Consider the following 13771-nt stretch of genomic DNA (forward strand, 5'->3'; position numbering starts at 1 on the left):
GTAGAAAGCTGGATAGGTATTGCGCTTTTTGCACTTTATAAGAGTATTGCGAGATTTTTTTTCTCACAGTCATCTTTTTCTCACACTCAATCCCGCATTGAAAAATGTCTAAAAGCGAAGAGGAATCTACCTCAATAAGACACAAACCACCCTAGTCAAGTTTCATAACTAGTTTGGGCTCGAACCAAATGTATATCACATTTCGATTTTTGCGAGTGTGCTCATTTGTTTACTTCAACACAATCGCACTTGAATCGGTTTAGTCGTCAGTGTAGTTTTTTTGTGCTTTTTTAGCCGAAAAAAAAGTTAAAAAAATCTCGAGTTTCCCGGTTCTCGAGGTAGTTGAATAAATTTTCTTCGTACATGGCAACAATCGACCGGTTTATTCCACGAAAACGGTGTTCGGCTTGTGTATTTTGGTGAGGCGGCGGTGGCACTGGGAATTGTGTCTGCGCGAGTCCGTCGAAAGCGAAAAATGTGGTCAATACGAAGCTAATTCGTCGCATCGTTTTCGTACCGACAAAAAACGTTATGTTCCCGTACCGACGGAAAACCCGGTGGTAAGTGGAAAGTAAAAGTGATAATTCGACCTGTTTGTTTTTAAACTGAAAAACCCAGATTAATCCACCTAGCGGTGATGATGCCTTTCTCGCTCATTATAAAATGTTTCGAGAAAAGTACTTTAGAGGATTCAACATTGCACAAATATAAAGCAATTAATGATTTTTGACTGTCATATAGACTTCCAAAACATTTTGAATAATTCTTATTTTTTTTTTCGAGAGTTGACCAGTTGTAGTCTTAATAGACTGGTATCTCGGCTGGGCTCTCCATGTGATACACAATACTAGCAGACGACTCAAGCTATGTTGCTCACTAGGTCACTGCGGTCTGGGTTCGTATTGTGATCATACCGATACATTTCCCTTCCCGCAGTCTGTCAGTTTAAAAAACAAATAATAATAATAATGAAAGCTCATCACGCGCATGAATGTTTTCCGAATAATTAACATGTAAAGTTGATTTAATGTTTTCTTGGAGCCGACATTCAATACCGAATAGTAGTCTATGTTGACAACGGGTGTTACTGATACCATCTCCAAGTAAAGGCCGTTCTACAGCAATTAACGCAACGGCGCATCTTGACAGTAATTCTGTATTCTCTGTCAAAACGCGTCACCGCGCCCACCACCGCAGCCGAGCCATAACACTTTGATGTAATGTGATGGGATCATACTAGTGGACTTTGTTTCAACATGGAATAATTTAAATGGTATCGTAAATATACAATAAATTAATTTAAGTACTATTGCAATAAATCGACATATTAATCTGAGAGCTTCCATTATTTTGGCGGTTGATCAAGATTATGGCGTCATATCCTTCACAGTACTGTCTGATATCATAAATTTCAGTAGTCAAATGGTCATGTTCTATTCCGCTCTTCAAAATTCAAGTCTTTAAAGTCTGGTCCAAGATTCAGTTATCAATGGTATGGTAATGCTTCATTGCGTCTATTTCCTAGCTAAATGAATGAATTTTACGATTATGAAGCATTGATTTATATGAATAACATCATTAAAAATATGTACTACTCGTTGGATCTTTTGGTCACATAACTAAACATTGATATTTTGTTTTCGATTTTGTACTTTTAATGAAAACGTATTTTGAAACTAAAATATCGTATTACAATTTGATGAGTATCAATAATCGTCCAAAGTTTTGAAAATTACCTAGTGAAAGCAGTCAAAACTGAATCGAAAAGCCAAAATGGGCCACAGTTCAGAACCGTTCACCAAACAATCTTAAAAAAAATTGAGCCTGCAATTTTAACAACTACATATTTTGAACCTTGTTCCAAGAAAACGCCTAATACTATCTTTGTGGACTTATGACGGCCTTGCATAGCATCATCATCATCTCGGAACTAGATTCAGTAGGTAATGTTTTCAAACCATTTCGTGAACTTCCATTTGATGATGGGCTTAAAAAGACATTAGTTGATCCTCCTCACGACCTTAGGTGGTCGAACTATTAGGGCCGTTTTCTTCACCTCCGCTTAACTCTTAAGCGGTGCTTACCCATACGTTTAAACCGGGTTTAAGCACTAAGCGAAGGTGAAGAAATCGGCCCTTAGTCATGTAGAGAAAAGGATAGTGGATGAAAGCATCATATAGTATATTCTCATGTACATAGGTGGCTGTGGTCTCAGTTAAACGTGACTCTATCTCTTGTTTTACTATCTAGCGCTGATGATGAATTCATTCCCTATCGGTCATTTAATGTGTTATAAGGTTAGGGAAGATCCATAAAGTACGTCACGCAAAAAATGGCGATTCTCAACCTCCCCTCCCCCCTTCGTCACACTTTTTGTATTAAAACTCTAAAATTTTTGTATGAGTCGTCACGCTGCTCGGAACCCCCCCTCCCCCCTAGGAGCGTGACGTACTTTGTGGATGGCCCCTTATCTGTCTTTCAGAATACACTAAGTCACGTCTTCTATGTCCTTCAATTTTCTCTATATTAGAGTATGTCTTATTTTTTCCTAAACCGAAAAAAAATTAAAAGAGATACAGGTTTGTTTATACGTTGATCCATGCAATAAAAGTCAGAGTAAAAAAAAAAGATTACACAAAAGAAATAACAAATACATTCACCGTATAGAATGCAAAATAAGTAAATCTACAGTATCTACTTTTACTACTTACTGTATACTGAACTATGAACTACAATTGGTGCAATGGATGATCGTTTGCTTCCCAGTCTTTTGTGTTAGTATTTTGTTAGTTAAGACTGGTACTAGACCCTGCCGGAACCTCCGCAGCATATACTCAAGCAGATGTTGTTAGATCATGCGACACCTTCTCTAAGTATTTGCATGGAGGTATGATATATCAAGTGTTTAATTATTTTCTATATATTGGTAGAAATATTTGACGCGTTTCTGTTAAATTGAAATGTTACCGGGTTTAAAGTACTTACTTCAGTACTGCTTAATAGTGTAATCATACTCGGATGCAAATAAATTCATCTCGTTATCGTCTAACGGTAATGTGTTGGGTACTAATAATACTTTTATACTAGCAATGCGAACTATAAAAGAACAAATTATTTCACAATGTTAACAATATACAGACACTTGACTTATCAACGTTGACCCCATCATCCGTGGACAGGGAACATTTTGAATAATGCTTACTATACTTTTTAGACCTCCAAATTATTGAAATAATTCATTATAAGCAACAGGCGATGAAAATCTTTAGTTATTTTCAGTATTTTTTCTGAGAAAAAAATGTGGCAAAATTGGATCGTGAATAAATCATATCTTCTTCTTCTTATTATTGGCATTACATCCCCGCACTGAGACAGAGCCGGCTCGCAGCTTAGTGTTTAAGCACTTCCACAGTTATTAACTGCGAGGTTTCTAAGTCAGGTTACCATTTTTGCATTCGTATATCATGGCTAACACGATGATACTTTTATGCCCAGGGAAGTCGAGACAATTTCCAATCCGAAAATTGCCTAGACCGGCACCGGGAATCAAACCCAGCCACCCTCAGCATGGCCTTGCTTTGTAGCCGCGCGTCTTACCGCACGGCTAAGGAGGCCCTAAATCATATAAAAACTGTTATATAATCGAGTGTAGACAAAATCAGGAGTAGGCAAAATTTGGATATATTAAAAATCGGGTCTTCACATATTCAGTGGGGTCTCCAGTAGCCTTGTGAGCAAAGGCGTAGGATTGGTTTTTCGAACAGATATTTTAGTTAGATTGTCGCTTCTGTTCCCTTTGTTCTGCTGTCCGAAACATGTGTGGTACATACCTGTCCAATCGTATGGATTTTATCCTTCTTTGCCATTTAGGATTTAGCTCCCCTATCCTCGCCAGCAAAAGATGTTCCGGACAGCGACGACAGCGACAATCTTTATCTAGTAACTATCTATAAAATATCTAAAATATCTAAAATATCTTTTGTTTTTCGCCATCGTTTCATCGGAAACGAAAGATGATCAAACGTCAGCAACCCTTATACGATGGGATGGGAAGGGCCTTTTCATGTGACATCATGATGCTGAGACTGAACTTGTTTATGCTGTCAGTTTTGAATTTGTGTCTTGCACTGAAAACCAAAACTACCCAAAAGTGGGTTGTTTGCAATCAAAACCGTGGTTTGGGCCAATAACCCAAATTTGAGTAAAATGACTTTTCTGGCACTAAACGCTTAGTTAAGATTACCTAAAATTAGGTTTTTATTTTACCTAAAATTAGGTAATGGATGTTTACTAGAAATTTCGGTTAAAATTAGCGATAATTCTCGTTTCTTTTTACCTACTTTCAAGTATTTGACGTTTTCAGACGATGACGTTATTTTTTACCTAAAATTAGATTTTTCTTGACTTTGTAAAAACAAGTGCTTCTGCCGGGTCTTTTCCTATCAAAATCTTCTTGTTCCTGCCGCGGAATCCTTCGGGCAATATCGAGATAATCAGCGATTTGAAACTGATGGTAAGTGGTTGATTGATAAGGGACAACTTCCGGGATCAATATTGCTTTTTGCATTGAAACTTTTCGTTTCGTCACTGAAACCATTGACACTTGTCTTCAGCGACTGCTTCCGCGATAGAGCATTTGCACATTTGATACACTCATACATCTATATTGCTGTCAAAATGTGCATTTGACAATTAAATTTCCAGCTAAAGTTCTATTTTTGACACCGATGCACTCACACAACCAATCGACATCAGTTATCAAAATCAGGAGTACCAACTTGACCACTATCTCCTTGTCGCCGAGTCTGGCGCTGAGTGCTCGGCGCGGAAACCCAAAGGTGGGAATAAAATTTTGGGGCTTATGCGCAATATATTAACTTCTATTTATTTTCAGAATTACGGAAAATGGTTTTTTGGTCTCACATTTCCGAAAAACTTCCAAAATGGATCATGGCTCGACCGCCTGTCACCTTCAATAAGGTCTCATTTGCAGTGCACGTTGTTGGTTGGGAATGTCGGTAACGGGTTTGCTCGCTGGCATTCGGACGATGATCAGCCGCCCTTAACGTGGGAAACAGACGCTCCTACCATGAGGAACAGACGCTCCATCCATGAGGAATAGACGCTCGATCAGGTTAACACCGCCGGAGTGGAGCCAACCCCCTACCTGTTAGCATACGACCATAGTTTCTACCGGGATTAGTTACCTGATCTTCCCAACGCTTCCAAGACGCTCGATCAGGTGAGCACCTCCGGAGAGGAGCTGACTACACCCCCCCTTATAGCAGACGACAATAGTTCCCACCGGGGTTAGTTACCAAAGGTCTTCCAAAAGAGTGCTCGTATCCCGGCCAGCACCACGGGTAGGTAGGTCAGTGGCTAAGGACCCAGCATTTGCAATGCCATACAACAGGGATCATATTCCGGTGGAAATTTATTCGATTTCTGAATTCTTCTCAATAAAAAATAAATGAATCAATTGAAGAATTTTGTTTTTCTTTAAACAAAACACTAAATAATAACCGAATATTCGGTAATTTTCAACGTTTTTGTGTGACCAAAACAAACAACCAAAACCTATTTTTAGGTAAAAATAAACGATCGAAATCGGTAATTTTTAACGATAATTCTTGATAACCACCACTACCTAACTTTAGGTAATCGATGATTACCTACAGTTTAGGCAGGAACTAATAACCGGGACATCTTTGTCCCGAAGAACGGATTAAAAATTCATGCAACCTCAAAAGAGCTGACGAGACCAGCACCGCCAGAGGCGCTAGTGTATTTTACTCACATTTTGGTAAATGTATTTAGAAGTGTTTGCTGTGAGTTTTGACAGGTTCTTAACCTCAACACTTGTACCGCCAACCTTATTGTTTACGTTTATTTATGTTTTCCGTCCAACGTATAAACATTAAATTCCGGTGATGAAAGTGTATACTGGTGCTGGCTGAGTTATTCGAAGCAGAATTTCCAGCGCTCAAACTGAACTAGAGCGACCACTACGACCCATTCGATGCACCAGCTACTAATGCGCTACGCCAAGACTATTGCCGATTTTGGCACGAATATGTTGGATTTCTGTGCAATGCGTTGGAAATGCAAAGAGCTGGCTACCGATAATGCAGAACGTGCCGAACCAAATCACCGGGACGAACACCTGCGGCGATGGGAAATTACTGCAAGTGAACTATCAGGTTAGTCTCCGTTTTATAGTTTGGATTTAGTCATCCTGGGTAGATGTTTTTCTTATCCAATTTGAACCAAAATAATATTTCATGGCTGCTTCTGGAGCGATTGTTGTCATGATTTTAAGAATCTACCCTCTTGACGATTCTGCAAGCTCACATAATCACATCTACAAATCATCTTACATACATTTTATTCTTTTCGCAGCTCAATCTGATGAAGCATTCGTGCAAACAAGCAAAAACAGAGTGGACGCAACCCAAATTAAAAGCTATCTCTAAATGCAATTCGAAGAAAAAAAACGCGGTCTGACTGTCAGAAATTTAAAAGCTCAATGAAGGAACCTACCACCACAGTGAGATTGGAGATGCATTCGGTTCTGCAGGCTTTTTTTCGGTGCCACCAAAGTCGATTAAAAGACCAAACAAATAATGGAACAGGGGAAATTGGCTTTGAAAACTTGTCTCCGAAGAAGAAGTTTATTCAGTATCCTGCTAGTCCGGCCAAGAGCTCTACTGCAACGCCTGAACAAGCGCACAGAGCTCTCAGCTGAAAACAATTCCAGCGTTGTTGAACAAAGCATGCGAACCCTGGCCAATCAAGCTCCCACACTAGCAGTGAACCCAGGCAAGCATGTGGCGGCGGCCAAAGCAACTGGCTTTAGACGACCCAGAGCAAAAGCGCACGTTAAGCCGAGTTGAGGACATCCCTTAACAAGCAGAATCGTTTCGGCAAATTGGTTTGAGAAGGTTTGCCAAGAGGACAACTTTAAGCCACCGGTGCCCCCGAGTTCAACCACCGCTACCCGTAACCCGAAAGAACTTGTACAAAAGAAATCTGGCACAAATTAAAACCATAATAAACCCCAAACCTTCAATTACTATTCAGCAATCTTTCGCCCTAGTCTGCCCAGAGCCCTACCGATGCGCTTGCAATACTGAACCCTAGGTTTCCCCCATTATTTCGTATCCCGAACCCAAGGTTTGACCCGACCCAACGGCGATCTTCTTAGCAATTCATCAGCATATGGGGCCATCCAGTGTCGCAAATCGGCCACAAAGTGTTAGAATAAATCCGATTATTGTTGAACGATCATCGGTACATGTTCCTTCGATGTTCATAACTATTTACGCCACTGTTCCTCGACTGTCCCGATCGTTTGTGTCGTTGCGAATCCTTCAAGTCCTTCCAAGCCAAGTCCAATCCTATGATGATAAGTTTTGTGGCAGCAGACAAATATTACGCGTGGTTAACCAAAGACCAATTCCAATCAGAGTCCAGCAATTGAGTAACCACTACGATCGCTATTGATTGGATTTGCCCACGTTTTGATCAATATGTGGTTACATATTTGGTTGCAGTGCCTTACGGAGTTACCAAATTATACAACGCTTCAAGGCAAAATTGACTGCCCCGAAATTATTCTGAAATGAGTACTTGAATTTTCGACCTAGGACACTATGAAATAACGTAATGCTGAAGAAACCTGTTTGAAGAACAAATTACGGACAACGTGGAGTTGTTGGTTGGTGTACAACGGGCATTCAACGAGGTTGCCCCAGGGTTTTTCTGTTATTCTGTTATTATCAACGTATCCCCAAGCCTCAGCAAATATGCGAAATTTTAACACTAGCCAACTATCTTTGGAGTTCAGTGTAGGACCTGTGCTGAAACCTATCAGAACAGCCTGAACCACCTTCGATTGGTAAAATCTTATATAAATGACAATTATATTAATGTAATATAAGACAAAATCTTATGTAAATGTAAAGTGAAAGGGAAAATGTAATAATCTACTGGCAAATCTCACCAGTGATTGGTGATTGTTGCACTAACTCTCTAATTCATTGGTAGGTATCAAATGAAATTATATTTCATAAGAAATAAATTTAAGATTGGATAGTTACTAAAATTATTGATTGTGCTAGTTTACATCATTCTGTTTTAGAAAGTGCGTTTCATTGCATAGCATAAGGGTTTACTTTGCTTTTGGGATGGCCGCCTCCAACTTGCTGTCCAGATTATGATTTCTTCAACAGGATGTCGCTTAAAATAGAGTTATTAAAAATAAATTATTTGTGGCAAGAGTAATTAGTTAATTGTTCTTGACACTAGGATCTATTCGCTAAAAAAAACTTACGCGGATACATTCGTGCAGACAATCGTTGTAACTAAATTTTCAAATGGCTATATCTCAGTGGTTTTTCAACCGATTTTCTCAGTTTTTCACCAACCTCTTAGCCATCTCTTCTAGTTTGTGGAAATTACAAATTGTATCTAGGGAGTGAAGCAAAGGATTTAGAAAATGCGACTTTGGAGATATACCCATATTTTATTACCAAAATGATATAAATTTATATAGTGATGATGGCAATATTGAAATAACACATAAAATACATCACCTGGAACATAAGAACACATGCTGGGCATCCCTACGATGGAAATTCGGTACCTGATGGAACCACTTTGTACTACAGGATGTATGAAGCTTCAGAAAATGTTCTCAAGCATGTTGTCTTCTGTGAACTTGTTAGAATAAATGTAAACTATACACGAAACATGTGTGATAATAAATTATGATGATCTAGGATCTCCGAACTGTCCTGGAATTTGAATCAAACGGTCTACCGAATCAACCAAGGCTTCCATGATGTCCCCAGCCGCGGTATCAACCCAATTATGCCCTCCGAGTATTTATCTTTTACTTACGTCTCAAATCCAGGCATATGAGATGTTGTAAGATCTCCTAATGGTTCTAGAGTTTGAATCAACCAAGGCTTTCATGATGTCCCTGGCGCGGTACCAACCCAATAATTTCCTCCGAGTATTTGTCTTTCACTTGCGTCTCAATACCAGACATATGAGATGTTGTAAGATCTTCAAATTGTCTTGGAGTTTGAGTAAAATGGTCTGTCGAATCAACCAAGGCTTTCATGATATCCCCAACCACGGTATCAAACCAGTTATGTCCCCCGAGTATTTGTCCTCACTTGTGTTTACAATCCAGGCATATGAGATGTTGTAAAATCTCCAAATTGTCCTGGAGTTTGAATCAAATGGTCTATCGAATCAACCAAGGTTTCCATGATATTACCCGCTGCGGTATACACCCAGGTTTTTTTTACACGGTTTGGTTTTTGTCGTTTAAGACCTTCAACGTCAATGAAACAATGAGTTAGCCCCACAAAAAATTCGCAAAAAATCAAAGAAAATTCAGGTGGTATTTAAAAAGCTGTGAATGTTCGGGTTAACCGAGAAATTAAAGAATTCCAACCGAGTAAAAAAAAACCCTGGTGTACACCCAATTATGTCCTCCGAGTATTTGTATTTCACTTGCGTCTCAAGTAGAGGCATATGAGATGTTGTAAGATCTCCACATTGTCATTGAGTGTGAATCAAATGATCTACCGAATCAACCAAGGCTTCCATCATGTCTCCAGCCACGGTATCAATCCAATTATATCCTCCGAGTATCGCATCTCGCATCTTCATGTACAAAACATGTGCATGGGCTTGGAGGACGCGATTGGCTGCACACTTTTGCTAGAACATATGGCATTTTGAGGGACTTGGAACATGTCATTTTCATGAACAAAGTTTGTACATGAGCTCGGATGACGCAAATGGAAACACACCTTCGCTGGAGAGATAGTTCCAGGCAAGGCTGATTTGATTGACTGTTTGATTCCTGCTCTAGGGCAATTCGGAGGATCGCAAGTAAAACATGAATACTAGGAGAACACAATTGGAGTGATAACGTTGCTAAGGACATCATGCAAGTCGGGGTTAATTTGGTAAGAAATCTAAATACACTTAGCGCCAATTTCTTCACCTCCGCTTAACTCTTAAGCGGTGCTTATCCATATGCCTAAACCTGGTTTAGGCACTAAGCGGAGGTGAAGAAATCGGCCCTTAGTGGACATAATTGCGTTGATATCGTGGCTAAAGACGTCATGGAAGCCTTGGTTGATTCGGTAGACCATTTAACTTAAACTCCAGGACAATTTGGAGATCTTATAACATCTTATATACATGCTTTTGAAAGGTAAGTACAAGACAAATATTCAGAGGACATAATTGGGTTGATAACGCGGTATGGGACATCATGGAAGTCATTGTTGATTCGGTAGACCATTTTACTCAAACTCGAAGACAATTTGGAGATCTTACAATATCTCATATGCCTGGAATTGAGATGCAAGTTAAAGACAAATATTCGGAGGACATAATTGGGTTGATACCGCAACGGGGAATATCATGGAAGCCTTGGTTGACTTGGTGTGCCGTTTGATTCAAATTATACTATTTAACAAAGACAAATATTCAGACGACATAATTGGGTTGATACCGCGACAGGTGACATTATGGAAGCCTTGGTTGATTTGATAGACCATTTTACTCAAACTCCAAGACAATTTGGAGATCTTACAATATCTCATATGCCTGGAATTGAGATGCAAGTTAAAGAGAAATACTCGGAGGACATAATTGGGTTGATACCGCAGCGGGTAATATCATGGAAGCCTTGGTTGACTTGGTAGACCGTTTGATTCAAATTCCAGGACAGTTTTGAGATCCTAGAACATCATAATTTATTATCACACATGCTTCGTATATAGTTTTCATTTATTTTAACAAGTTCACGGAAGACAACATGCTTGAAAACATTTTCTGAAGACTCATATATCCTGTACCGTCGTCGGGGGTGACAACGGGTCAAATGGGGATGATAATGGGTCACTGTTTCAAGTACTTAAAATGCTTGTAGAATAGATTAAATGTATCTGAGACCTACACACTTAATTTTTTACTAAACTTTTACCGAGTTTCGCACAGCCGTGCCCCAGCAAACATGTTTTTTGCCGAGATTTCTGTCAAAATTGCTGAAAATCAGCAAATAATTTGCCGAAAATCAGCTAACAAACGTCATTTTTGCCGAGATATCAGTTTTTATTTTGCTGGGAAGACGGCTGTGCGGATTTTTGCCGAGCTGCAAAATTAAAAACTGAGTGTGTAGATACCTTGAACCATTTTGCTATCCGACCTCCAGGCTGCCGGTGAGAGCGATGACCTATTCTCATCCCACATACCCATTGTCACCCCCGATGGCGGTAATATAAAGTGGTTCCATCAGGCACAGAATTATCATCGTATGGATAGTAGGGATGCTCAAAATGTGTTCTTATGTTCCAGGTGATGTCTTTTATATATAATTCCAATATTTTTATCATCACTTTATGAATAGATATTATTTTTGGTAATGAAATATGAGTATATCTCGGGGTCGTACACTTAGTACGTAAGCAATTTTTCTGGGTTTTTCGAAACCCCCTCCCCCCTATGTAAGTTTTTTTTCATACAAATGAATTTTTATTAATATGGAGCGTAAGATATTGACCGCCCCCCCCCCCCCTCCCCCCATAAGTGCTTACGTGATATGTGTACGGCCCCTAAAATCGCATTTTTCTAAATCTGTTGCTTTACTCCCATAGCTTTAGTTAAAAATTGAACACTCCTAGATGCAATATTTTGTAATGTCCAGAAACAAGAAGAGATGGCTAAGAGGTTGATGAAAAAACTGAGAAAATCGTCAAGAAAATTATTTTGAGCTTTTTAGTGGAATGTCTTCACTTGTCATAAGACGAGTTTGTACAATCTCATTTAATTCCACCACTTAATTGTACCTTGACAGATACGTATTTCGACCTCAACAGTAAGGTCGTCTTCAGTGTCTCGTACTTGACGACGACTAAGGGCGAAGTCAGAGTAAACGCGACGTGCGATGCGACGCGACGCGACAGTGCAATTTGACAGCCTGTTGATAATGATTGTTATTCTTTTACGTGAGTCGCGTCGCGTCGCATCGCACGTCGCGTCTACTCTGGCGGGCACCTAAGTCGAGTCAAGTACGAGACACTGAAGACGACCTTACTGTTGAGGTCGAAATACGTATCTGTCAAGGTACAATTAAGTGGTGGAATTAAATGGGATTGTACAAACTCGTCTTATGACAAGTGACAAAATCGGTTGAGATTATGAGATATAGCCATTTGAAAATTTAGTTAATACAACGATTTTATGAACGAATGAATCCTATTGGTTATTAGGTTTTGAAAAAAAATATGGTGAACACAAATGACGAATGAAGTACATATACAAATAATCATATGATAAACATTTTAATAAATGTCAAAACCTAATCCCAACTGCCCCGAAACAGTTATCACCACACCGCCGCCACATGGCACCCATGGGCGATGCCCTCCACCGCCTTTGACGACCTTCAAAATTTCACTTGAAAACGAAAAAGGTACCTGACTACCCTGTCGGTAACATAAGGAAACACGTGACAACCATGCCTCACGCGACAGTGCAGCAAATCAGCAATACACCGAATCAGGAGCTGCCCACAATATACTGTAAAACGCAGAGTTTACACCCTGTCTTGCGTTATGCGATGCTGGAAACAAGCTCCTTATTATCTTATGCTTAGAAAATAAAACCTAGCGGCACAGAAAGTCGACAAAATACAACGCAGAGTTATACCACAAACATATTTAGTTATAACCTCTCTTGCGATATTTCGAAGATAGATTTGATATTATTATAAGGCAGCATCCATAAATTACGTAACACTTTGAGGAGGGGGGAGGGTTGCTCGAAATGTGACAATCCATAAATTTTCAGATGCTTCATACAAAAAGTGTGACATGGGGAGAGGGAGTGGCCAATTTTTGCGTTACGTAATTAATGGATCTTCCCTAAGTTTAGGATATTACATTAAGCAAGGCTTCAAAAACGAAATTCCTGGATTAAAATAAAACGATTCAATCAAACTATTATATAGGTATATGTTCCGTTGATTTATTTGTCCTCGCCCGGCGGACACCTGATCTGGGCACTTATTTCTTTCAAATATTATTTCAATTCTCGTATGCCCCCCACATTATTTATTTATAAGTGCTGACCACAATACAGAAGATTATGAGCAGAAAGGAGGTAGGCACAACTTCTAGAAATCAACCACCGCCAACGAGGTTGCCCCAGGTTTTAACAATGTTTTCATTATCATGACTTTTATTAGTATTAATTAGAATAAGCATCGTTAGGACCTGAGTCGTCTGTTGATGTATCAAACAACAATATGGTCCACGTCCACGTGTGGGAACGTGCCCGTTTCACCTCACCTCTTAGATATTTCTCAAAAGTATAATTTTGATATAAATCCTCAATACAATCTTTGAATACATTAAGGCAGAGCTTCCAAAACTTTTGGGTATGCGACCCACCTATCAAAATTATATATGTCTCGCGACCCACCTATAAAAAAGGCATTTTACCAAGTAGTATTAGGCATTAATTGAATCAGAATGTCATCTGTTTCGGCTTCTTCCACATACAAAATATTCACGTTACCTGTACAAATGCAAAAAATGACGAACATGGTATTGTTTGTCAAAATGTTAGCGTTTTTATTTTACTACATTAGGGGACAGCTTTTAGGCATAAATGTTTGAATAAAATAGCGTGGTGATGGATATTTAAAATAAAATGCGGTTTGAACTTGAAATAATGTTCC

The 13771-nt window shown here is 39.2% G+C and overlaps 1 long non-coding RNA gene across 4 annotated transcripts in view; it reads left to right on the forward strand.

Annotated features, from left to right (window-relative positions):
* The first annotated feature begins 241 nt into the window (after positions 1-241).
* The window catches only part of LOC134208653 (uncharacterized), a 41055-nt gene continuing 27525 nt past the window's right edge, over positions 242-13771 (forward strand). The window contains exon 1 of one of the 4 annotated variants that reach the window (XR_009978686.1): positions 242-560. This is a non-coding gene — a long non-coding RNA (uncharacterized LOC134208653). Of the gene's footprint in view, positions 572-13771 lie in introns of all 4 variants that reach the window. The other 3 variants (XR_009978688.1, XR_009978687.1, XR_009978685.1) reach the window with 3 other exon arrangements.

Source organism: Armigeres subalbatus, chromosome 2 (genome assembly GCF_024139115.2).
Source record: "Armigeres subalbatus isolate Guangzhou_Male chromosome 2, GZ_Asu_2, whole genome shotgun sequence".
NCBI classification, from domain to species: Eukaryota; Metazoa; Arthropoda; class Insecta; order Diptera; family Culicidae; genus Armigeres; species Armigeres subalbatus.